Genomic DNA, 25,427 nt, shown 5'->3' with positions numbered 1-25,427 from the left:
GTACTAACCACTGGAAGCAAGCTGCAAAATCTCAGGTTGCTGAGCAATGTCTATTTTGCAAAGTAAGAACATAGTCAAGTACAACAAGCCCTGTGGTCCAAGTGTCTTCTCTCCCTCTTGGAGTCTGTTAACTGCTGTAGCTGAGATTTAGATCAATTACACTTTATATTGCTGAGATCATGGGTTTTGCTGACAGACAGGCTTGTATCTTACTCACTTTCATCCATCTCAGTCACATTAGCAGCTTCAAAGGTATTAAGGAGTGAGCAAGCCTGACCTTCTTCTCAGCCCCAAATGACCTTGGGGAAATTTTTTTTTTCGTGTTTGTGTGTGGACAACAGACAGCAGGTGAGTCTGTGTAGACACTATTAATAAAGCTGTATGGCTCTGTAACAAGGCATGTTGAATGAGAAAGCAGAATTTCTGAGGAGGTGTTTGTAGGTGCATAATTTTCAGTCTTTGACAGTGACCTGCAGAGTTAAACTTCTCAGGAGTCAATTTAGTTGTGGAAATGCTTAGGCTCAAACAGAATGAATGAATCCATTCTTTATTTTCTCTTTAAATTATTATTTTGAAACTGTTTTTAGACTTTTTTTTTTTATTAAATGTAATTTTATTAATATCCCCTTCACATACTATTTTAGTTTAACAGCTAAGGCAGAAAATTGACACATATTTAATGTTGCAACTTTAGAAAAAAAATGTACTTGGCTTCTGGAAATGTTTATACATTCATACTAAGTTGCAGAAACACCAAACAATTTTTTAAAATCCAGTTATGGCTTAGCCCCATTTCCTGAAATTTTCCTCCCATGTATGCTGGAGTTTTTTTCCATCTCTAACTGTGCTCTGTTTATTATTCTTACAGCTTAGAGTCTTCTTCTTCCTCAGCTGCCAGTTTGTCAGTTATGATCAAGTGTCAAAATGAAAGCAAGGATAAGCATCAATTACCAAAAATTACACAGTCAGTTTACATATTCATTAGAAGAAAGGATTTTTCTCTCAATGCATACCGGATGTGAACTCTAACTAGGCACGTGAGTTGTCTGCACTCTCATTTTCACATCTGAAATCTAACAGCTTGGTTGGGTAATCCAGTATTCACCTGCCAGGCGTGGAGTTCTTGCAGTATAGGAGCAATACCTTTAATTCTTTTAATACTGGAGGTTATTAAAAATATTTTGAATACCATCTTTTCTGCAGGAACAATTTTTTAGTTTCTTCTCCATAGGAAGACTGCAATCTCAGGTTACACAATCTTCTACTTTAAATTATTTTGCATTTTCTTCTCTCCCTCTCCCTCACTTTATTTTTTCCTGAACAAAATGATGGGTATTCTACAAAATTAACATTTAAAAAAATAGATGCAGGATCATCACACTGTAATTACATTTAATTTTGCTACCATGAAACAAAGTCTTTTCTTTATTATGGGAAAAAATAATGAAACCTTTGATACTTTAGAGTTTTCTTTTCACTTAACAGGTAGGGGAAATTATTTTTTGCAATTCATAATTTTTTTCAGTGTATAATTTGATTTTCCTTTTTGGTATGAAAATTAATTATAGACAAGAATATACTCTCCATTAGAAACAGAAAAAGTAAATGTTCTTAAGGTTTTTTAAGTTACTATAAAGATTTATATTTGTTCCTCCACTAATTTGTAGGATACACACTGTAGATATCCTTGTTGAAAATAATTCTTAACCCACTCTAGACACGTGAGGTTTCCTTCATGCTGAAATGTGCTGGAATTTTTAAGAACTATATTTAAAGTGCTTCTTCTGCAGTCTGTTTGGCCAATTTGATGTCAGTTTGGTCTGCCTAGTACAGTTGGGTCTGCCGAGATAGGAGAAAAATAAAGTGAAATCCCAGATTTTTGTACCCATGGGTTGTGCATTCCCATCTTGGCCTCTGCGACAACCTTCAGCTGCTCGTTGTGCAGGAAGTAGATCCCTGAGTTCACAAGACTTTGGGAAGTCCTTTGTGGCTGATTCAGCATAAAAGCACAACTCTGTGGATCTGGTGGAATCTGGGCTTGTACTGATTTGGGCAGTGATGCTGTTATTCTTTCCCTTGGTGAGTGGTGATTGAAATAATAAACTAATGCTTTCCACAGAGACAATAGAGAGAATAGCTGCTGCCTTGGGGAAAAATCAAAATATTTCACTTCTAAAATATATTTATAAAGCCATATAAATGTATTTTTCATTTCATGTACCTGGGAATAGCTAAGCCCAAGCATAGTTTGGGGTAGACTTGTTGAAATATTGTAGTGAGATTTGTCATCAAGCCCTTCCTAGTGTTTGGGTCACTTTGATATCTGCAGTCTTAAGACTTTACAGCTTGCAAACACAATTCAAACTCAGACTAAATGCATTGTGAGCATACTCCTCTAGAGATTTGTACCCCTGACATGCAGCTCTGTTGATACTGGTAGCAAGTCTGCTAATTTTTACCAGTTGTGGCAGACTGTTTCAATGTCTTTTACCCGTTATATAAAGACAGTCTGCTCAAATGCCTGTATTTTTGTGTTTAAAGCTGTCGAACCTTTCTTGTAAAATCATGTATTCTCTCTACTTTTCTTAAATGTTTCCAGAACACACAATTGGGCTGCAGCTCTGAACATATTTCTAATTTCCTTCTGTCTGGCAGCCATGGACATGTCCTGCAGTGATTTCTCTGCCCCTGAAATACCTACAGCACTTCTTGATGTCATCTGTGGTCTCTATTATTTCTCTGTTTCTAGAAGGAGTGGAGAAATTCCTGGGTGTGGATGGGACGAGTGTGAGAGCAGAATGGTGGCAGTCCCTGGGTAGTCACTGGCCCCTGAGGATAATGTTACCATTCTGTGTATTAACTCCTGCCCGTTTTGGGTATGAAGGCAGAAGAAAGGGAATATGGGACTTTCTTACACACCTTACTGTCCTGTAAAAGTATTTTAAAGAACCTTTGGGGAAAAATTTAGGCCACATGCACACATGTGGATCTCACTGAGCTTACAGAAGGCCATGTGCGTGCATACATTAACAGATAAAATATAGCTTTTGATCTTTAAGAGAAATTAATATAAAATATGAAATTACACTACTGTGTAATAAGATATTTTTAAATACTTTGTTAAAAATACTCCCCAAACTGAAATACAAAACAATGTAACATCCCAGGCCTTGGTCTTTTAAGGGCCTATCTTCACCAATGCACATCACACCTTTGATGCTTTTTGTAAGTATGTTTTTATGCTTTGAAATTCAGTAAAATATTTGTACTTAATGGAAGAAAAAGTCCATGCACCTTCCTGTTCTCATATCTGTCAATGTTTGAGAATGGTACCATATTTGGAGGAGAAATATACATACTTGTCCTGCTATCTGCAGGGACTCCCCTGTGACCAGGCGTTCTCTGCTAGCGCACAGGACCCAGCTGTGATGGCTCAGCACTCACTCCATAAGCCTGCAAGCACAGAGACTTTCAGCACGTGCTCACATTTATGAGCCTGCAGGCTGCCCAGCACCTCATGTACCTATTACCTGAACGAGTGTGATGGATTAAAAACCTCTGCTGACATAGACCTCTCAGGGCCATGCAAGACTGACAGTTTGGAGGTGGCTCCCCAGGGTCTATTGACACCTTGAAACTGCTGCAGTTGCATCAACCTGTGAGTGGGTGGTAATGAAAGGCAATGAACCTCAACCTCAATGAAAAGCATATTGGCTTTCATTTTACTTGCCTGAAAGTCTCAGTGTGTTGGTCTGACCTAAATGTTCACCAAAATCTGAAGCAGCTTCTGAACCAGGTTCCCACAAACAGAAAAACTAGTCCAAGGGTGAGCAAGTGGTATTGAGAAGAATCTGCCTGCAACAAGTTCTTAGGAGGAACAGCAAACTCTCCTATTTCTTCATTAGAGAAATAGCACAATGTGAGTTTTGAAGAAGAAACCAACATAAGGCCTTTTCAGGTCTCTATTTATCTGTCAAATAGCAAATAAAAGGGAGATGAACTGTAGGAGCTACTTCATCAGGTAACAGTCTTAGGTGAATAGGATTGTGTCATCTCAGAACAAGCATTTACATGTTTCCATTGAATGAGGTGTGGTCTCGTTCCCTGTTCTCCAGACTGTTGGTTACACAAGAGACCTTTCTCCTGAAAGGTTTCCTTAAGTCTTTCCAGTTGTAAGACTGGATTTGTTCCCCATTTTGTACTGGAGTATCTCTATTTCTTGGCTGAAGTGTTTAGTATGTATTCACCTTTAGGCAGAAACTGAGGCTAGAACATTTCCATCTGGTCCTTTAGCTGAGATTTTATGAAGTTGTGAACAGAGGGAGGGGTAACAACAGAAACATACATGCAGCCCTTACCATAAAAACCCCCTATATTTTAGCAATAATAAATATGTATTTTTTACAGTCTTTATACTTTGCTGATTCTCAAAGTCTAATAGACTGAATTTTTTTTGCTATTAAGCTTCATAGATTACAGACGAAGTTATAACATTCTATGAAAAGCTATCTCAATGAGTTTTGACTGCAGTTTTATTGTTTAATTGATTGTATCAAATGCTGTTTATTCCATTCATATCCACAAGTAAAAATAATTTATTATTATTTTTGGTGACACTAATTTAGTGTGCAAAATGACTTTTTTGGTCCCCTGCCTATCTCTTTAAAGACTACTGACTAAAATTTTGCTGGAAAAAATAAAGCAGCAAAGAAATAACAAACAAACAAAAAAACCCAGGACCCACAAACAAACAACTAAAATGACAAAAAACACACTGGAAATCAAAACTCTGTTTTTCATGCCTTGTTAGACTATTAGAAAATACTTATTTGCAGCAAGTTTCTACAGAGGTGGAAGTCAGGAAAATAATGCTATAGGACTCTCTACATAATGCTGTATTACAATCAACCTTTTCAATGTGTTAATACAGTAAAATCCCTGTTATCTGCATTCCATATTCTTCAATTACTGTAGCCTGTGATTCAGATAAATGGGAATCACCACGATATAAACTTGCACTGTATATTAACTCACTGGATATTAATCTCTATCTTACATTATTTATATAATCGGCAGCATGATTTGGCACATAAACACAGCAGGTTTAGTTTATTTTAGAAATTCAGTGCAAATTATATCTTGCACCAAAAAATGCATTTAAGTTATATCTCAAGGTGCAAATCTGAATTAATATTAACCAGGCTTTGTGTGTTCAAGTTTGTAAGCGGATCCTAGCAGATTCATTAGAAAGAAGGCTATTCAGCGCAGACGAAAAATAAGAAATTATTATCTGTGTTGCAGCACACATAGAAGTGAAGATAGGATCTACTTTCATTCTTTTCCAACTGCTGGAAGATTTTAGATAGTATTTTGGATTGCTTCTTTCTTCTATTTATATTAGAGAATAGAGTAGAGAAAGTCTTAGGGCAACTGAAGCCCTATGGTGAATTGATTGAAGCAGATGCAGGTAGATAATTTGTGAATTTTGTTCCTGGCACTACAACAAGAGATGATGCTGAAGGCAGCTTTTCTCAACATCAGAAGTACAGATAAAGTTTATTGTTTTGTGGGATGGTTTAGTTGGATGTAGTGCTGCTCTTTAAAGATTAGGCCAGCCTCATTAAACATGGGTGTGCATTAAAACCAATTCGATCTACAGCTTCTGCCTGTCTTCATGTTTAGCATTTGGTTGGTGCTGAATGCTTACTTTAGGTTTAGCTTGTTCATGCAACTGAAGTTTATCTAAGCTTGTTTTTTTCTGAAGGAAAACACGCACACTCGGAGTCCAGAATACCTCATCCTTTTTTGATGCTGTGCTACCTCCTTGCTGACTGTCAGGGATGGGAAGAGCCACAGATATTGCCCCTTGTAGAATGGGTGAATCATGTATGTTTGGTTTTGAGGTGGGAAAAAAAGTGCCATCCAATCCTGGTACTCATTTTGATGCTCAAAGATGACATAAAATCTGCACGCCAGGGAGGAATGCCCACTGAGGAGGAAGAAAGCAACCCTGCACTCCTCTGTGATTGGGACTGACTGTGCTGTTGCTGGGTGGAACAGTGTAATGCTGCTGCTGCTCCTGCTCCAGCACTGTGATGTTTCTGTTCCACATTGTGCTGACTCACATTCAAGAAAATATGATACACAGACACAATGCACTGTAACTCTTTTCCTTCCCCCCAGTGACCTCGGTAAGTGTTTGGTTTCTCTTTCCTTTCTTTGGCTAGTGTGGTGCTAATATAGCTTTACTGTTAGAATTAATAAGAGGGGGAAAGGCTACCTTGTAAACAAAGTGGTAGCAGACAGATTAATCTTGGACATTTGAATGCATCCTGCTGTTTGTGGTACCTCCAGCTACCTTTAAAGCTGATCAATCCTGATAACTCGCCCATCTTTACAAACTACACTTGTTAGAGCTGTGTTTTTAAATGGGAGAAGTGCTTACAATGCCCATTTACAACTGTATTCTGTTTAATTAGTCAGCACAGCCAGTGCTGCAGGGATAGATCACTTGCCTTTAAAGATTTGAGAATGTTAATAGTACAGTATATCATTTTAATTATTATTGGATTAATGTTGTGTCTCAAAGAACATCTAATGCAAATCACAAGAAATGGCCTGAAGTGACCCAAGGGTTGTGCTTTATTAGAAAAGAAATAGGTCCATTGCTTAAATATAAAAAGAGGCTCTTTCTTCAAATGTCACTCTCCACTGGGCTTCTCCATGTGTGTAGGTGAAAATAAAATGCCTTTTTACTTCCACTTTGTCCACAGAAAGTTTCTGTAACTAATGTGTTAAATGGCTGAGAGAGCTGCTGTAATATCAAGAGATGAAGAGGAGATCCAAAACAGCAGTGATGATGAAGACAGATTTCCGACTCAAGTTGCTGTAACAGCATCTCCTGGTTGCTCTGCCAGTCCATCGCTAGACAGCCCTGAGGAAGACAAGGGAAGGTCAGCAGTGCCAGAAAGACTGTTTGCCCTCTCCAGCAGGGCAGTGGCCCAGTTAAAAGTCCTGACTGGCCCAGAGATGGTTAGTGGTGGCCAGGCACAGAGGACAGCCCCTGGGCTGGCTGAGCATCCTCTGGCGGCTGTAGATGCATCCTTAGGTGCCTCCTCATGCCCTGAAGTGGTTGATAACCTGCTGCCTGTGGACCTTGCCTCCCTGCATGCCAAAAGCCCCTGCTGTGATGGCAAATTGAGTTCAGAGGTGCTGCAGGTCCCGAGGGTGCCCGGTGAGGGCAGCGAGGCCCTGCAGGCAGGGACTGACACACAGCAGGCAGGGAGTGGCACTGAGAGCAGCATGGCCTCTTGCAGTTTGGCACGTGTGACTTGGAGGAACACCACAACAGTAATGGAGACCTTAGAAAATAAGAAAAAGGAGGAAAAGGAGAAGTACCGGCTCCAGTAGCAATGTACCGACGGCTCCTGCTGCTGCGCTCCATCAGGAGTTTGCACAGGCAGCTGGAGCAGCAGCAGGCCAGGCTGCAGGAATGCTATGGCACAGTGATAAATACAAAGAAAGAAGTGTTGAAGCACATTTGCTCAACCTCGCCCTCACCTTCGCCGTAATCATGTTGCTGCCTGCAGAAATGAGCTTTGCAATGCCACCCGAGCCGCCAGTAAGCTTGCATGCCACAGGGGCGGTGTCCTGGTGTGTGCCCAGCAGAGAGGAAGCAGCAGCAGCAGACCGAGAAGAGAACAGAGAAGGTATAGCGTTGGTCTGAATTTATCTGGAGGATAAAAGAGCAAGGGTGAACCTGTGCAAGAAGCCGACTCCTGATGCCCATTCAAAGCTCTCAAAGTGAAAGAGGAATTTTTTGGCAGATAGGTTTGTAAAAAGAAAAAATCACTACACACTGAGAACTTAGTCTGTTGCCTGACTCAAAAAGGTGTCTGGATGCAACCTGCTGAATATGTGATATGGCACATCTCCCTTCTACTTTCAGAGCCAACAAAATTTGAACAGAATTAGGGTTTATTTGTCTGCAAGAATACCTGAATTTAAAAAGCCAGGATATTTGAAACACTTAGGCTCGGGCTTGATTATATTTGCCTAAGGACACTGTATGTTTGCAACCTCTACTTTCCTTTAAAAATTAATTAAGATTAATCAGAAATTATTGTGGGAACGTAGGACATCCATACACACACAGGGAAAGAGTGCAAATGCCTAAGCCTGATTTCCTCAGGAAAGTAATGTGAAAACAAGGACCTTGTAGTCTGACGTTGCACTGGAAACTCAGGCTGGCAGTGCCAGGGGAATGTTCAAGGTCTGCACAATTACTAATCTGCTGCTAATTCCCAGTGGCACTAGCATCTGCAAATCAAGCATATTTTGTGCCTTACTGCTGTCATTTAATGGAAGTTGGTGACAATTAGCACTTTTTATCCAGGTGTATTAGACATGTGGAAAACCCTGGAGCGCTGTTTCTCCAATTGCAAGGTTAGGATGCCTGCAGGGAATTTGATGTCAGCATACAACAAACACAGAGGAAAAATGAAAAAAAAAAAGATGCAACTTTTTTGTATGCATTTAAAAGGTAATTTGAGTCACTATTATTGAACAAAAAATTGAATAGTTGATTATGCTGTTTTACTATTGGAAGCAAAATATGATTCAAGAAAAAAAGCTACAGAAAATTTTCCTATTCTAGGACTTCAAGGGATATGGAAAAATCACATTTTTTCAGATATTTATTTCTGATCAAGCCAGCTTTCCTTTCCCCCTGTTGTTATTCATTTTCTTTTTTTTAATTATAATTGATTATGTAGATGAACAAACAGGTTTTTGTGTGGGGGTTTTTTCTGCATAAAAAGGCAGTTCTGCTTTTAATCATCCTACATTTATAAAAATAATGAGCTACATAGAGGAAAAATTTTATTCTCATTTTTTTTGTGATACATGTACAGGGAGGGGTATGTGCATGTTGGTGTATGCATGTACACACACCTCCCTGTATTCAAGAAGTTATGGAAGGCTGATGCTTCTTTTGCTGTAGCAGAAGCAAGAATAATCTCTCAAAATAATCTCTGCTGTCTACGAGGAGTTTGGTTGATTAGATTCACATGCACACATCTGTGAGCAAGGTATTGAAGTAATTCAACAAATGAAGTGCAGCACAACATTGTCATTATTACATCTTTGTGTTTCTGCACACCCAAAAATTATGGAAGCCCCCTGGGTATGCACAACCTTAGATAGGTTCATTCATTTCCTTGGGCCCTTGTGCAGTCTCTCATGCAACACGAACCAGTAACTTTGAATGCAGAATTGCCATAGAAACATCCTTGTCATCAAGGAGATATTTGAAGGAGCATCCTCTACTGCCTCATTTGGGGAATTCAGGTTGCCAGAGGCCTTTAGTGGGCTACAGAAGAGAGCTGGTGGTTGCTTGTGACTGAGAAACATTACTCCTGAGCTCTGATCCCATCTCACCCTCTGCTCAGCCTTGGGAAAGCTGTTTTCTCTCATCAATGCATGTTTCCTAAAGAATGCTTAAATACTAAACTTGCCTCAAAGGTAACCTGTTCTTTCTTCATGTGCCTCTCAAGAAGGATTCAAGGGGTTGGTCATGGCCAAGAGAGCTGTGTAAAGATTAATTTCTTTCCCCCCATACTTCTTGAACTAGAAAAGCCTTTTTGTCCTTGTTAAGAGTAAGTGTTATGTGAACCAAGCACAAGCAAATCACTATGATATCACCTGCATTGGGGTAAGAAGTATTGGTGAAGGGTCACATCTCAAAAATATTGCTGCATTTTGAATCCAAATGTCAAAATGTTTCCATTAGGAAGACAGTCAAAATGAAAAGTTAGCCAACTTGTCTTTTTGACTGTTCTGCATTTGCTGCAAGAGTGCCCTACATTACTGCATAGAGCCACCTATTGTGTCATATTTGCATTAAGGAGTGACTAGAATAAGATTAAAAATACTTTCCACATAACAACTAGTGCAGAAATAGTTAGTATGACAATCTGTCCAACTATAAATTCTTTGTGGCAGAACAGTGATAATCTTTGTTTTGTACAACATTTCATAAAATTTCTTGATCCTAACTGGGATCAGTAGATGTTTCTGCGTTATAAATATTAAATACCAAAAGATTTGTGCATGAGCAATGCTGTCTGATATCTGGCAGGAAAATGAAGCCAAGAGTTATTCCATTTGCGCCACACTCTTTCCATGTAGTATTTCTATGGATACATGCAAAATAAATATTAACTGAGGAAATAACTCCAGTCTTTGCAAGAATTTGCTTTTCAGCCAGTGCTTCTAATGTGGTTACTAATAAGTGGAGTTGGACAAAACAGTTAAAGGCAATACAATTTTAAAAATGAGTTTATTTTAGAAGCTTGGAATATGTGGCTTAACAGCTATGGGTTTTTTTCCTTCTATGTTTTAGTGTATTTTGAGAGTTGAAGGTCAATGAGAAAGTTGCAGAATACCATGGGTAACTCTTGGAGGTGTTTTCAGGCATATCAAACTGAGCAATAGTTTCAGGTTGAATAAAAGTGTTTCCTCTCATATTGTTTGATCTCTTAATTTGAAGTTCTTAAGAGCTTTGGTGATTTCTCTGAGTTCCAATTAAATTTCTTAAAGTTTGTATTTTTATCTGAACTCAACTCTTGACCCTCACAGGAACTGGGGTAATGATGACAAAATGAGTAATTTCAGTATGGCCTTTCTCCCCATTGTCTTTACTGACTTCCAGAGCCTGCCAAACTAATGATCTCTGGGAGAAATCTTCTCTGCAACCCAACAACTCATGTACTTTTACGGCAAAGGTTGAAGGTAAATTATGCTGCCTGAGCTGTAAGGTCCTGCTGCTCACCTGTTTCTGAAATGGCAGAAAATAATCATGGGTTTTATGTCAAAGAGTGGAATATTTAAAAGCTGTCAGCCCTCTTGTAATAGTTGCTAACACTAAAAAAGTTGTACCTTCTGCCAACCTAAAGTCAGAAATATTCAAGAACAATATGGAGTTATAATACACTCGAGTGACAAAATGCATTATTGAGATGCTCTTTTACACAAGTGCTTTTCTTCTGCATCTTCAGCATTTCAGTCAGCTAAACTGCTGCCCTGGAGACTGGTCAGAACTGTGCTTTTGCTATTTCTCTTGTTGGTGGCCATGATAACAGCCAAGATAAACAGCCCACCCTAACACGTGCACTTATTACCTTTTGTGATGTAGCTATGTGAGGGATTTCTTCAGTTTCTCCTTCCTGAGGTTTTCCTCTGTGTCAATCACATTTTTTAATTAGGGCAGTGGCAATTTTATGGATTTATAGTGAATTAGTGATGTTGTGGCAAATATATGAGCTGTGTACTGCTAAATGCAGATCACCCTGCATTGTTCTTGGAACAGTGAATATCATGGACCCTGGTCGTGACATATGCAGACAAAACATAGATTTAAAGATGAGGATGTTTAAATCCTTCCTGGATGATGAGTAGACTAGGAGAGATGATTTAGAATTCTTGTTACAGTTTAATTTTACAAATGTTAAGGATCTAGAATATAAATGCATTGGAGAGGCCCTTTTGCTTATGACTGTTGAAAGCAGTGCAGTAATGCAAAGATGGGTTTGGGATATGCTTGAGTGGGACTGTACTCCACATGCCCTTGGCAAGGAGTAAGAGTTCCTCACTTTTAAAACTCAGGGATTCAGAGTGTGATAGCCAAAACCCTGGCTGGTGGATGGAGGAGGGGAGCTACAAGAGAGGTTTCAGGGTTTGATTTTTAATTCAGCATGCAGAATCTCACACTGGACAGTTTCCTTTCTCTTTTTCTCCTGAAAAAGCTCTTTTGGATCATTAGGCTAGATGCATGCTAATGGTTGTTTGTGCAATGTGCAAATTGATCCCCATCTCTGAATTCAAATGGCAATAGATATTGTTGCCAAAAATTTATACATACAACTTAATTCCCTAAACCTGGCTGCCACCTCAATTGTAATATATTGAAGTTGAGTGTCCTGCTGATTTTCAATGTCATTTGAATGTGTGCCAGGACTTTGAGGTATGCCTTGTTCATGTTCCTTCTTAATTTTGATGCATTTCTACCTCCTGGTGTCTTCAAACAACTACAAATGTCTTGTATGGCACTAATCATTGTCTATCTGGCTTTTCTATATTTGGAGGCCTTCCCATAAGTCCTTTGTGCTATTAAAGAAAAGGGAATTAGTTGGTTTTAGGTTTTTTTTTTTTTTTAGTTTAGTGAAAACGTGAAGCAGGGGAGAGAGTTCTGTGAAAACATTTTTAGAGGTTTTTATCTTAAATGTCTTGAAAATAACAGAGGTTCTTACAGCTGCAAATAAGTTTCCCTAATTGTATTGATCATCTTCTCACACAATTTTAGCCAAGTCTACAAAACAAATGAAAAAGTTGCCTCCATCTTTGACAAATGAAGTCTCTAAGTCCTCAACCCAAAGTGACTTCTGTGTGCATGAGAAGCAAGAAATTCTTGAGAATCTCAATAAAAGTTACATTTTCCCTTTGATGAGTGGGGGTTGGAAAGGAAAGGGAATGTGTGACCATTCATCACAACACCAGGCTCGTTAGTACCCAGGAACTTTCTACTCTAAATGACAAAGAGTTTCACTGTCACCAAAGAGAAATTGCTGCTGACCTTAGACCTCTTTTTGGAAAGTAAAATAATGGAGCACAGGAGCAGAGTTTGATATTTGACTGAATTCTACACAATTATCATGCATGTGTATATAATAAAATTAATTCTGTGTCTCTGCATTGTAGCCTCAGGCAAGCAGCGTACAATCAGTTTTGTATGTATAATAGATCACAGAGTTGTTCATGAATAATACAAATGCATTGAGCAGATACTAGTGAGTGAGGATGTTTGTCTTTGCATGGAATCGAAGTGAACATGTAATATTGTGATAATATATATTTGATGAATTCAGGTCTGACTTGCCTTTGCCATAGCCTGCTAATTCTCCGACAAGGGTTGCCACAATAATTGAGTTTCCAATAACATTATGATTATTTCCACATGATAATTTAATTGTAGGTATTTTTTAATATTGTAATAATGTAGATTTGTGATTATTATGCATTTGCATGCAGATTTTCATGGTGTCTTGGAGCACATCCCTACATTTATAACTTAATTTCCTCTATTATTGCATATATATTTTGGGATGAACTCATTAATGCAAACTAAAAAAAAAGTAGGTCTTTTTGGTCATTTTGCCTTTATTATAAATGGTTGAAAGCTTTGCTCATTTTTTAGACCAGCCTAAACAAGTGAATAAACAAAAGACAACTGTAATTCATGCATGGATTAATTTAAAATAATAATGTAATTACAAATCATGGCAGATTTGTCTGGGGTAATTGGGATGTAGACTGGTACAAATTTTGCTTTACTGAAACAAAGCTTGTTTAAATGAATCACCAAGTGTAGTAGAGGCTGTTTTCCATTTTTCCAATTCCCCAGTATAAATTGATAGCAAAGTAACATTGGCTCAAAATTTGTCGATGCCTCTGCAAATGGATATAACAACATAGAACCTGGAACTTCTGTACCTACCTAGATATTATTTTGGCAAATAAAATGTCCAGTTAGAATAGAATTGCATATATTGAGCCATGACATCAGCAGGGGTTTCAATCAGTTAATTTGTCCACTCTGGAAAGATGCTGGTTGCTTGTGTTATAACAACCTTCAAACTGTGTTAGAGAATCTGGCCTGAAACTCAGTGGGACAAAGGGAGGTAGAAATAAACTTTGTTCCCATTATTCGTGCAATAATTATTATTCCCATTATTTGTGCAGTCCTGTGAGCATTCGGCTTCAAATAGGAGAACTCTACCAGACTTATAAGAAATTCAAAGGAAATGAGGAGGAAATTGCTTTAGTTAAATACATCTGCTTTGAAAAGAAACTTCCCAGAGAAAATGACCTGGGCTTTGAGTGTTGTTTGTTTTTCTGATACGTGTAGTTGGAGGACTGTCCTCTTCTTATCTGTAAAATCTCAGCTCTGCAAATTGAACTGGGGTCACAGCAGCGTTCTTGGTGTCTTTTAGGTTAGGCATAGCTGATGGGTTTGTTTTCCTTTGCATGCATGGTAGAAACATGCAACAGGAACTAGGAGAGCAGGCCTGGTCCGAAACTTCAGAAATGAAAGTTTGAAACTAGGTGCTGGAATATCTAATTTACTGCTCTCCCTTCACATTGCTCTTTAGTGCACATCAATGCTTCTGTTTCCAGTGTGGTTTGGTGCCTGCTTTCTCCTTTCAAACGTATTCCTCTAAATTAACCACAGAGAAGACACAATGAGATTACGTCCTGCTCTTTCACCTTTCCTTGCTCTGTGGATCTAGGTGTTGAACAGAAAATCTGATGCCTGATTTAGGCAATGAAGAGAACAGTCATGATTCTGCAATACAAGATGGCCTCTCTGGGTTTTGCAGCAGAACAATTACTTGTATAGGAAAATTAGGTTCTGTCCTGAAATCCATGAAGCCTTTCTTAAACTCCATATCTCACTAAGAAGTTCCTTGGTAACTGGCTTCTCTTGGAGCTGTAAAAGTAATAAATTATGAGGGTAGTCCCATTGACAGAAGTTTATAAATCTGTATGCATGCTTGGTGAGATCAAGAGATAGTTGAAAATGGGATCTGGAACATCAGTCTACTTGTTATTTTGTTTTATAATGGCCTACCAACATAAAATTAAGGGTGTCTTTTACCCTGTGGCATTAGAGCTAAAAATGATCTCAGGTGTTACTTGTCATACATGAAGTACCATGGAATATGAACATAAAATTCTCTCCATAAGTCTTGGATGCATTTTATAATTCTTGCTTGTTGTGAAGAAATTCAGCATTGTGGCAGATAACAAATTATTTATAATTGGATTATTGGATTATTGTCTTCATTAGCCTATGTTTCTGATGTTATTTACACAGATATGATAGGTGGGTGTACATAATATTAGAAGAAAGCCTGTTGAAAACACTGATTTGTGTCATATTCATGAGTAATTTTCTCTGATGAAAGAAATTGATACTAAAAATTTATAATGCAGAATATGTAGCTGCCTTGGCCTCTCAACTCAGCAACACAGAGATTAGGCCTTGGAAGAGCTTAAGTCCTTTTCTACCTTTACCTGATGGGTTTTGAATTTAAGTCACCCATTTGCTCAGAGATGTCAGAATTGCTCTAATATTTTAAACTGGGGAAGTGGAGTGGAGCCCCTCAGACTTTCCTATTTTTGCTGCTTCTCACTATGTAAAAAAAAGTTGAATGATCTTTAAGGTCTTTTCCAATTGAAACCATTCTATGATTCTGTGTCCCTTACTTTGCTTGAAAAAAGGCTTCTTTTTACACCAAATCATTTGTTGTTGCTGCTTTGTTCCTTCAGAATGAGAAAAATCCAAAAAAACACCTTCACTTTTCTTGCAATCTTTTTTTTTTTCTGTTTGTAGTTGTCTCTGAAACAGTGGGACTATGCCATTTCTGTGTGAGGGAGGGATATTTTTTCTTGTGCACAGACCAGCATTTCCCAGTTCATTCTTAACAAAAGCATTCCTTAAAAATAAGGAGGTATTTATGTATTGCCCATCTTCTCTATTGCTTGAAAAATGCATGATTCATGGCCACTGGTTGCTCTTCTTATAGTGGGGAAGGTTTATTGGCCATAATCCTGGAAGTCTGGAAGTCCCCCGTGTGTCAAATGATCACTGATTGTATTGGAAAAGGATGGTTCAGTGACAGCAGGCAGCCCCTGGGCAGAAAGACGTGTCCCTTGTCCCTGAGCAATAACCTGTATGGATGATTGAGACTTGTTGATAGACCTCCATGGAAGTCTTACCTTGTAGTCAGGGCTTAGCAGTGTCTGGCTAGTGAAGGATCCCTCAGTACAGGATGCTTGAACTTGATTTGTTGCTCTCATCAAGGAGGGCATAAAGGTAGGCAAGAACTGAACATGCCTTGAGGCCCAGGCAGATGCAGTTTTACCACAGCCTCTGTCTTACGGGAGAGAGAGAAAGAAAGAAAAGGCTGCTGGAATTTACAAAATATAGTTATTGACTAATTTCTTCATCAACAAGAGCGGTAAGGAATCAGTGAGGTCTCTCCTGAGAGATCACTGGTGTCACCTCACATGTCCTCAGGGTGCCAAATGGTATAAAACACTCACTTTGAAAGTACTGCACCGTGATAAGCTTCAACTCCCAAGGGATGCATTGTGTGTACATTTTGTTATATGTAATGACACACTGAAAGGGCAGTGAAGCTGTTAAGGGAATGCTGCATGTCTAAAAAGAACTTATTTTTCTTTCAACCAATAAAAGAAAGAAAGACTCTTTCAAAAAAGCAGTTAAAATATTATCATTTAAATGCAGGAAGTGATAAAATACTAGAGAGAATTTACCTTCAGATGAAGAAATTTAAAACATGAGTTCTTCTCTGTAAAATACATGTTTCAAATTTGACCATTTTCCTGGTAAAGCAAGAGACCTCTGCAAAAACCTTTAAAAAGAGTTGATATATGTACAAAGTTTTAAAGCTGACAGAACCAGCATAATGGCAAAAATTATTTAAAACAGTAGATTTGAAGAATAAAGAACAAATTTCAGTGATTTCATGTAGTCAATGTATAGAGTTTGTGAGTTTCAACAAGACCAAAGTTGTATGTGAGACTCTGGGAGTTTCTCAGCAAAGGTGATCTTGTAGAAAAACCGTTCGGTGCATATAAAAAATACCCCTAGAGGTGACTACAATGCTAACAACAATATTTTGAAATGAAGCTAAAAAAGACTCATGTTCCCTTCAACATAATTCCACCTGGACACATTCAAAAATTCTGTACGGCCTCGGTGTGCTGGGGCCCATTTTCCAGCAGAAATACTTTTGCCTACAAAATATATGGAAATGTATGTGAAGGTTTTCATGTATTTTCAAGGCAAAAGTAGTTGCCCTCCTTAAGCCTAACACAGAATGAAATCAGACTATATGAAATCTCAGTCAGCAAAGTGACAGAACAATTGGGCAAATGCATTCCTGATGAACTTTAAATGTGAAATTATAATTGGACAAATAATTCATTTGATATAATTCAGAAACAAAAAAGGACCCATAAAAAATAGAAAAGTGAATTGGATGGAATCGGGCGCTTGTATCTACTATTACTTCAGTACTAACCATCAATCACTGTCAGTTAATTATCATTAAGATTGCATAAAAAAAGGTCCCTGTGGGAGTTGCATAGCCTGTGAGTTTAATTCTTTCATTAAAAGCAAGATAAACAACATAAGCCTCATTTTAATTTTTGGTTTTATTTGTTTTATTTTGATTTGGTTTTGTTTGTTTTTATTCATTTGTATATTTTTGTATTCAAAGAAATTATGTGAAAAGGTGAATACTGAATAATTGATCTGAGAGTTACCATTTGGATTGCAGAGGCAAGGAAATAGAACAAGGGATTTGAAATTAAAGATGTTATTTGTCAGGAAAAATTTAGAGATTTTTAATTTCTTTCTTTTTTTCTTTCCTTCCAAAATCCAATTAAATTGCCTTTCTAAGTAGTAAAACTTTCTGGACTTTTTTTTTAAATGTTTGCTTTTTAATTAACTGTACAGTTTTTAAGTCCCCAGGGTTTATGCACCCGATTTGTAAACCTTCTTCTTAAAAAAAGAGTCTAAAAACTAAAGTTATGTGACTCCAAAAATTGATTCTTTAGCAGAACACAAACCAGTGTGACACTCCATAAAGATTCAACCCACAGAAATTTTTGGAACTTATGAACTATCTGTGAGGCTCACGGCCACTTATCTAAGGACAGAAGCAGGAATGCAATAGTGGGCAGGAGCAGCTACTGTCATTTCCAGGCTGCATCCCTGCACTGCTGGGTATCCACTCCCATTCTTAAAAGTGTCAAGGTTTATGGACAGTGCTCACCAGCATCACAAACAGTGGCTGGTACCTGAGCTCTGTGCAATTCCTGCCTGGGATATAACTCTGGTTCTGCCAGCTGCTGCTTGCTCAGCCTGAGGATCACAGGTCTCCTCTAGCCAAGCGCTCCCTTCAGAAGGAAGCTGTAGAGATTAAACTAAGATAAATTATTATTTTATTTATTTATATAAGTGTATATAGCTGTAATATTTAGATAATATATTAAAATTATATCTTACAATATAACTTATTAAAATTATAAATTATGTATTTGTTTATAAAGGTCTTATAAATTTCTATGGCTATATAAATCCATACAAATTTGTATAAATTTATATAACTAAACTAACACACATTTTTTACGTTTGAGTAGTTTTTTATCATGTTAAAATATTTGTGTTACAGGAAGACTATTTTGCTTGTTTCTTCGGATTTCAGTTTGGTTTTTTAAGTGAGGCTTCTTTGTAAACTTTTTTTCCTCTCACATGACAGAAGGGCCTTATGAGCAAAAAGACTTTAAAGTCTGGAACCTTCAGGGCCAAATGCCTCTCTGTTCAGCAGAAGAATAATTAAAAAACCCAAACCCTTGCTCTCTGACTTAACCAGGTATTTGGTCAGTTACTCAAATAAACGTCAGAGCTGGAGATGTCAATGCAAGTGTTCCTACACAGATGTCAAAGAGGAAAAAGGCCTGTAAATGACACAACTTGAAATCAAAATAAAGTCTTTAACACTGCTGAGCAATGGTTTCTAACAAGGATAAATGACTGACTTAAACTAGAGCAGAGCTGTCCCATTCAGGGCTCTTCAGGCTGAATGCAGCCCATCAGGACAATTCATCTGCTCCTTGTCAGCCCCTTTCTCTTGGGAAAGCCTCTTTTCCCATACCCAACCTGCTGGCAGCACTTAGGGAGTTATGCTTAGCCAGATGGACACAAGGTAGAAACCCATGTTTGGATCAGGTCAGGAAACTCCCATTTTCCATGTATCCCATTTTATTGGTTATATTCTGAGGTGTCAGGAAAGGTTATACTTTGGAAAAAAATGTATCAAGTAAATTTGTTTCTATTGTCCTATCTTTGCCCATCATGTGTGGTGTTTCATGCTTCTTATTTAGCTATTGGAGAAGGAAGATACTCCAGTGCCAATTTTATTTTGCAAGGTTGGGTCAATGTTAGCATGTCTGTAAACTAGTAGAAAGGGAAATTAGGCTATAGCAGAAAGGGACAGTGCATCTTGAAAGAAAACTAAGATGGAAACCCTAACCTCTTCTAATTTACATATGGTGACATTTTGCAGAAATATTGTAACATTAGCAGTGGCATAATGAAATTCTGCCTATCAGCCGTGGAAGGAATAATGTTACTGTAAAGGTAACCTGTCCACACTTTGTTATCAAGAAAATATTCATGGCAAGAAACATACATTTACCAATGTGTGTTAAGAATAGTAGTTTTCCCTTATAGTTTTTCCTCATGGGCTATCCATCTTCCCCTCCAGATTTACTGCATGATCACTCCTTTTACATGCTAATTATATGCTGCTCTGGTGAATTTGTTAGTAGTGACACTTTGGGCACCCAGTGGGACTGCAACTCATTATGTGGCAATGTCCAGATATATCAGATATTATTAGCTGTCATTAATCTGCTGTGGAAGCATTGAGTGCACAGCCAGGAGAGAGACCAGGAAATAGAGCAAAAATGAAGTCTGCAGCCACCCTGGCCCCCAGAAGGTCAGAGGGCAAATCAGCAGGGGAGAAGAATACACCTTAAAATGGCCAGTGCTTAGCAGCAGATTTTTAACCCATTATAAACCAGCATTCTTTAGAAGAGTAAAGGCAAAAAGAAACTATACTGTTTATATTATCTGTCTTATTATGCCTTACTGGACAAAATAGGAATACCACATCTAAAACTATCTTTTTTATAAACTGTTTTGTAAACTGAATCAAAGCAATAAAGAGCGAACAACACGCAGTGTCCATCTGAACATGGATTGCACTCAGGCATAAAGCTTTGAAATTAGGCACAGTAACTTGGTATAGGATTAGTCCTGCCCCTCCATTTGAAGGCCGTATTTTATAGAACTGGACCAGGCAGTAGAGAAAATCCTGCAGAAATGAAGAGAGTGTTCTTGCTGTCCCTCCAGTCCTGTAATTTGCCTGTGTAAAGGGTTTACCTCTAGACTGTGAATTCAGTGCTGATCAGCCTCTGCTATGCAGCTTAAAAACAAAAATCACAATAGGTTGCATTTTTACAATCGATTCTGAAAACTAGTCACAGGTAAGAGTTTTACATATCTGTGGTTTTGCAGAATTTATTACATCTGTTTGGAGTGTGGAAATAAAAGCTGAAGAAACATTCTTCCCAGATAAATCCACAGTCTTTCCAATCTCCAAGATGACTTGCAGGGTTCTGTCCAGGATTGTAAGAAGCATTTTCTTTCTTTACATCAGCTACTAAGTCTGGAAGAAACCAGTCAGGCTTTAAGGCAAGAAGGGTCTTCTCTTTTCTGAAATTAAACAAAAGCCAGCAAAGTAGAGGTTAGAAATCTTTGAGGTTGGTGGTGAGGTATTATATAGACAATTTTCAGAGCAGGGGAAAGGTAATAGTTTGGTTAGTGTATGTGCATTGGTAACTTATAGACACCTTCTGCTACTGAAAAAGGGCAACCTGAAAACTCAGGGACCTTAAAATAGAAGGATGAGAAAGGGAGATTTAAGATAAGAAAACCTGCATTGTATTGAGGAAAATAAAAATAAACTTATTTCCAAGGTTGCAGGGACCTATGTTCCCTGATTTAGAAGGTCAGTGCTTTAGTTAGAAGGTTTATACAAAGACAAGAAGAAAGAAATCAGCCTAAAATTCTTCAATAAATGACAATTACTTGTTTTGGAAGCTGGAGTGAAGTTCTTCATCAAGTTGCGTGGATATTTTCAAGTGAGCCACCCATCTGAGTTTCCTGAAGGAATTTGGGAAGTACTGGTTTTATTCCCATGTAAGGCGTCTAATCTAATGCTTCACTATTTTTCACATACAGTAACCTTTCTGTGCTCTTAATGAGGGTAATAACAGGAAGAATAAAAAAGACCTGATGTTTTATTTCTAGAACTGTCTTCACTTAGACAGGCTCTGATAAACCCATGCAAAAACAACCACCATGGGCTAAATTTAAGGCTGTCTTGAATTCAGCACAATCCCATGAAATAGAAAACAAAGTTAGTATTTGGTGAAATGGATCTCATTTAGACTTCCTAAACTAACAGCCATTCATGGAATCAGGTTCTAGGAAAAGATTAAAAGTGATTTTGGTGTAATTGCAGGGTTTGCAGAAATACCCTGAAATGCTAGTGTTAGCAATGGGGCAGATAGCAAGTGCCCAGGGAAATAATGAAGTTTTATCATTGGTCTTGAACGTTTGCAGTCTTGATTTTCAGAAGGATTGGTTTACATATATGTGATAACAATGAAATATTAGAGTTACAGTCCAATGGTGTTAATGTGGACAAAAAAACCAAAAAAAAAACCAACTGAATGCTGTATGAACACATTCAGTAAGTCTTTCATAGTTTCTTTTTAGTAGTTTTCTAGTGTTTATGAAATTTTGCACATATGGCATGGTTTGCCTTTTTTCCAGGGAAGTGGTATAAAAATTCATTCCAGTTTTCTTTTCCTTTGAGTTCTTCAAATAACTGAATATGAGGTAAATACTGTTTTAGTGGTAGGTTAATGAGTTACAGGTCAAGCTTACAGTGGAAAAACTACAGTCAGCCTCCATGGTTCTGTTTGCCAAATTTGCACTGATGAAGCAATTATTGCAGGCTCACTTTTTTTTTTTATCTTCATGGAGGAACATTGCTGTGATTTGCCCATCAAGATTATGCTGTCTTTTCAGTGCCTGTGTTGCTCCTTAAGATCCTGCAGGCAGTTATTTTCACATTTAACATGATACACATGAGTAACCCTCTCTCAACTGGTGAAACTAGTCAGGTGTAAGAGTCTGATGAATGCACTCTTTAGGGCTGAGGCTCAAGCAAATTCCACAGAACACAGGAGTGAGTTACGCTTTACAGTTCTCTGGATTCATTTTGCATTCCATTGTTTATAATAAGATGAATAGTTAGGTCTTATCTAGAGAAACCTGTATCAGCAATGCTAACATATATCTGCACAGCTGTCTTTGATATTTATTGTACTGAAAATGGTGTGTTAGGTATTAAGTTCAGTCTTTAGAAAGGTGATCAATATTTGTACTCTTTCATATACATACCCAGAATTGTTTTCAAAGTAAAATCCTAGGAATAGGTTTAAAATTAATGTAAGTTGTAACATAATGGCAGGAGAAGGCCATTATCTTAAATTTGGATTGCGGAGAGTGCTGGAATGCTCTTTTTCTTGTGGCTCAGACTCCTAGCAGCAGTTTCACCTTCCTAGACAATTATGAACACTTATAGGAATATCCCATTGCACTAATTTTTTTTCATTATCTGCTTTGTAAAAGCTAATAATAGTTAGAGATTTATAGTGTTTAAAGTGTGCACAGTTAGTTGAAATTAAGACTATATTCATCTTCCTGAAAGTTAAAATCAGCATCAGCTCTGAACTAATATATTTTATTTGCCCAGGAATTACTTCAGCCTGTGAGCCATTAGATCAGTGGCAAATACTTTCAGAAGCTGTGGGAGGGCCTTTCCCCCCAAATTTTAAGATCATAACATGAGCATCTGATTTTGCAACTCTTTTGCAAATGTCTGCAAGTGGTAAGGCTCTGTCACAATTCTGCTCTTCTTACCTCATGCAGCACTTTACAGCATGCAACACGGCACAGGAAGTGGTTAAGTGTCATAAATTACCCTAACTCAGGTAAAGGGCAATAGATACGTGAAATGATTCACTGTTTTTGTGATGTTTGCTAGGAAAAACTGTAAGGAGAAATTAGTCAAATCTAGAGTCACTGCAGTTTTCTGATATACCTGGTCATTTACTCATTATTGTGATAATCACTCATTTAGGTGATTTAGGCTCTTGTAGAACTAGGTACTGGTTAGCCTGAGTGAATAGGGGTGTATCTGACCTGAAATTAGGGCTGTGAATTGTCATTAACATTTTATTTTAAAGGATTCTGTTGCAACTGGGACAGGAATGAGAAAATGCAACCAGAGCAGTAATGCAACCACCAAAGCTCAGTGACAACATTTCAAGACTATTTCTTGAAAAATCTAAAGACTTTCACTATATTTTCCAAATTCACAGATTTTTTTTTTAATATAATTGCCAGTACTTTCATTTTGTTAGCATTAAAAGAATGGAAATCATAGCTGTCTTGCTGCTCTTCTATCTAGAAAAAAGGTATGAGTGTTTTGAACCACAGAAAAATAAAATTTAAATGGATAAAACAGATTAAAGAAAGACTGTTTAAAGAGCGTAGAACGATGAACATTTGAGAATTCATGTTTTGCTGCCAAAAATTATTGCAGAAATTGCGTTCCACATGTCTGTTCACGTGTCTGTGTGTTTATATGTGTGGAAAATACATATCACTGGATCTAGACTGAAAAACAATTTCATAAGCCTCCACCAAGCAGTTGTAACTGTTCCTTTCAGGAAAAAAACCAAATTATTTCACAACGAAATATGGAAAAAATGTATCTTAAATTAATTTGAATTTCTTCTCGTGAGGAGTTACATTATGCAGGACCAAAACAATAATTTCCTAGATTTATTGTAATTTGTCTTTAAACACATCAGGCATTTACTGAGGTTTTGTTTCCTTAGAAGCATTGTGGCTATGCATTCAACTTTTGAACCTTGTTCTGCAATGTTGTAGAATCAACTGCCTCTTGAAAAAAAAAAAAGAAACAAACAAACAAAATTCCCCGAAGCAACAACAGACAAACAAACACAAACCAGAAACTCCAAAACAAACAAACAAACAAAAAACCCTGCTGAAATTTTGTCAGGAGAAAAAGATTTAGAGGTTTGTAGGAATTGTTCTATTCCTCTTAACAAAGCCAAGGTTCTGCCCTGGTGGTCTGGACCTGGATCCAGCATAATTCTGCTTAGGTGGGTGCCTCCTCTGAATGTGTTAAAGATCCTAGTGATATCTCTCACTTTCTTCGTCCTCTGTGCACCCAAACCTACCCAAACCTGCCCTTGTTTTGACGGCATCCCCTTTTGAACAGCTTTATATGATTGCTTCCATCCACAGCTTACTTTACTCGAGTCGATTTGCCACAGAACACTTGCCCATTAGCAAACTCGTCTGTAGCCTGCTTTAAAATCTGCTTATGGTTATGTCCAGATAAAAGCATGTGAGGTCAGTTTGGTAGAGCAGAGACAAACTGCTTTAACATAAGGTTTTCTATTCTGAAAGGCAGCTAATAAAAGTGCCCGCAGGTGTTGAGAATTATCCTTCTCTACGAGATTTCTTTACAATCTGAACCTAATCTTGGCGAAAGCTTTGGCAAGGATATCTGGCACATTAATTGACTTTCCCTCCCCCACAGGTCTTAGGCTGTAACTTTGATTAACCACCTCTATGCCCAGGAAACAAACTGCTGGATAGGCACTATCAGTTTTTCAGGTGCATGGATGTTGGAGATAACTTGGGATTCCTCCTTATCTGGATAGATTCTCCTTACTCTTTCAGCACTACACAGCTTTCCCCTTAACTACTGCTACAGGGATCCTGCAGGCATATTATGAGATATTAGTATGAAGACCTTTTTATTCAGTGTGTATCTCTGGATGGCCTTTGCTGAGAAGTTTCAGATCCTTAGGGGAAATGCCTAACTCCTCCAAAGCTCCCCCTCTATTTAAATGGCTTTTCCTTGCTGCGGTATCACAGCTGTGACACATCAAAGCTAGTAGCTGGTGTGGCAGGACATGCATTCCCAAATCAGCCCCAGTAAGGAAAGGTGATTTGCAGTGACAGGTTTCATATCGTACGGTGTCATTTTCATGAATGGCTTGGTTAATTAAATTTAATGTGGAACAAGATCTTGCTTACATTCTGCCAGGCTTAAGAAGTTCTTACTCACACCTTACTTAAAGAACAATTCCTACTGTTGAATAAGGGCTCCAGAATTTAGCCCTCTGTTAGCAGTCTTCCATAAACCCTTTGTTTTTCTAGCATGTTAAAAACCAAGGCTTAATGGGTTCATGATGACATCAGTTATCAAGATTTGTGTGGTGTTGGCAGATGTTGAATTTTCAGTGGAAAACCATTAAGCAGATTTGAGTCAGGGCAAGTTTCACAACATGCAGGTATTATACCGGTGGTTACATGTGTTGACTTCAGCTTTATTTATTACAAAGGAAAACAGGCCTGTACTTATACAAGAACAGCAATGAGAAATTAATCTTCCCAATAGGAAAATCAGTCTTGTCTTGTTAAAGGTACTCAGAGTTACTTGTTGAGCATGCTGAGCTTGCAAAAACTATGTCTGCAACTTTCAGATTTAATAAAACTAAAATTAAATATTAAAAATAAATATAGGAAAAAAGGA

The 25,427-nt window shown here is 37.9% G+C and overlaps 1 pseudogene across 1 annotated transcript; it reads left to right on the top strand.

Annotated features, from left to right (window-relative positions):
- Window positions 1–1,613: 1,613 nt before the first annotated feature.
- LOC116183308 (uncharacterized) lies at window positions 1,614–25,427 on the top strand (annotated as a pseudogene). The gene is made up of 2 exons (XR_014952706.1): window positions 1,614–6,191; window positions 6,774–25,427. The product of XR_014952706.1 is annotated as an uncharacterized LOC116183308 (transcript).

The sequence above is a fragment of the Lonchura striata genome, chromosome 2 (assembly GCF_050655825.1).
Source record: "Lonchura striata isolate lonStrDom1 chromosome 2, ASM5065582v1, whole genome shotgun sequence".
Lineage (NCBI taxonomy): Eukaryota > Metazoa > Chordata > Aves > Passeriformes > Estrildidae > Lonchura > Lonchura striata.
The sequence above is the reverse complement of the archived record's forward strand: the minus strand, read 5'-3'. Positions and strand labels throughout refer to the sequence as shown.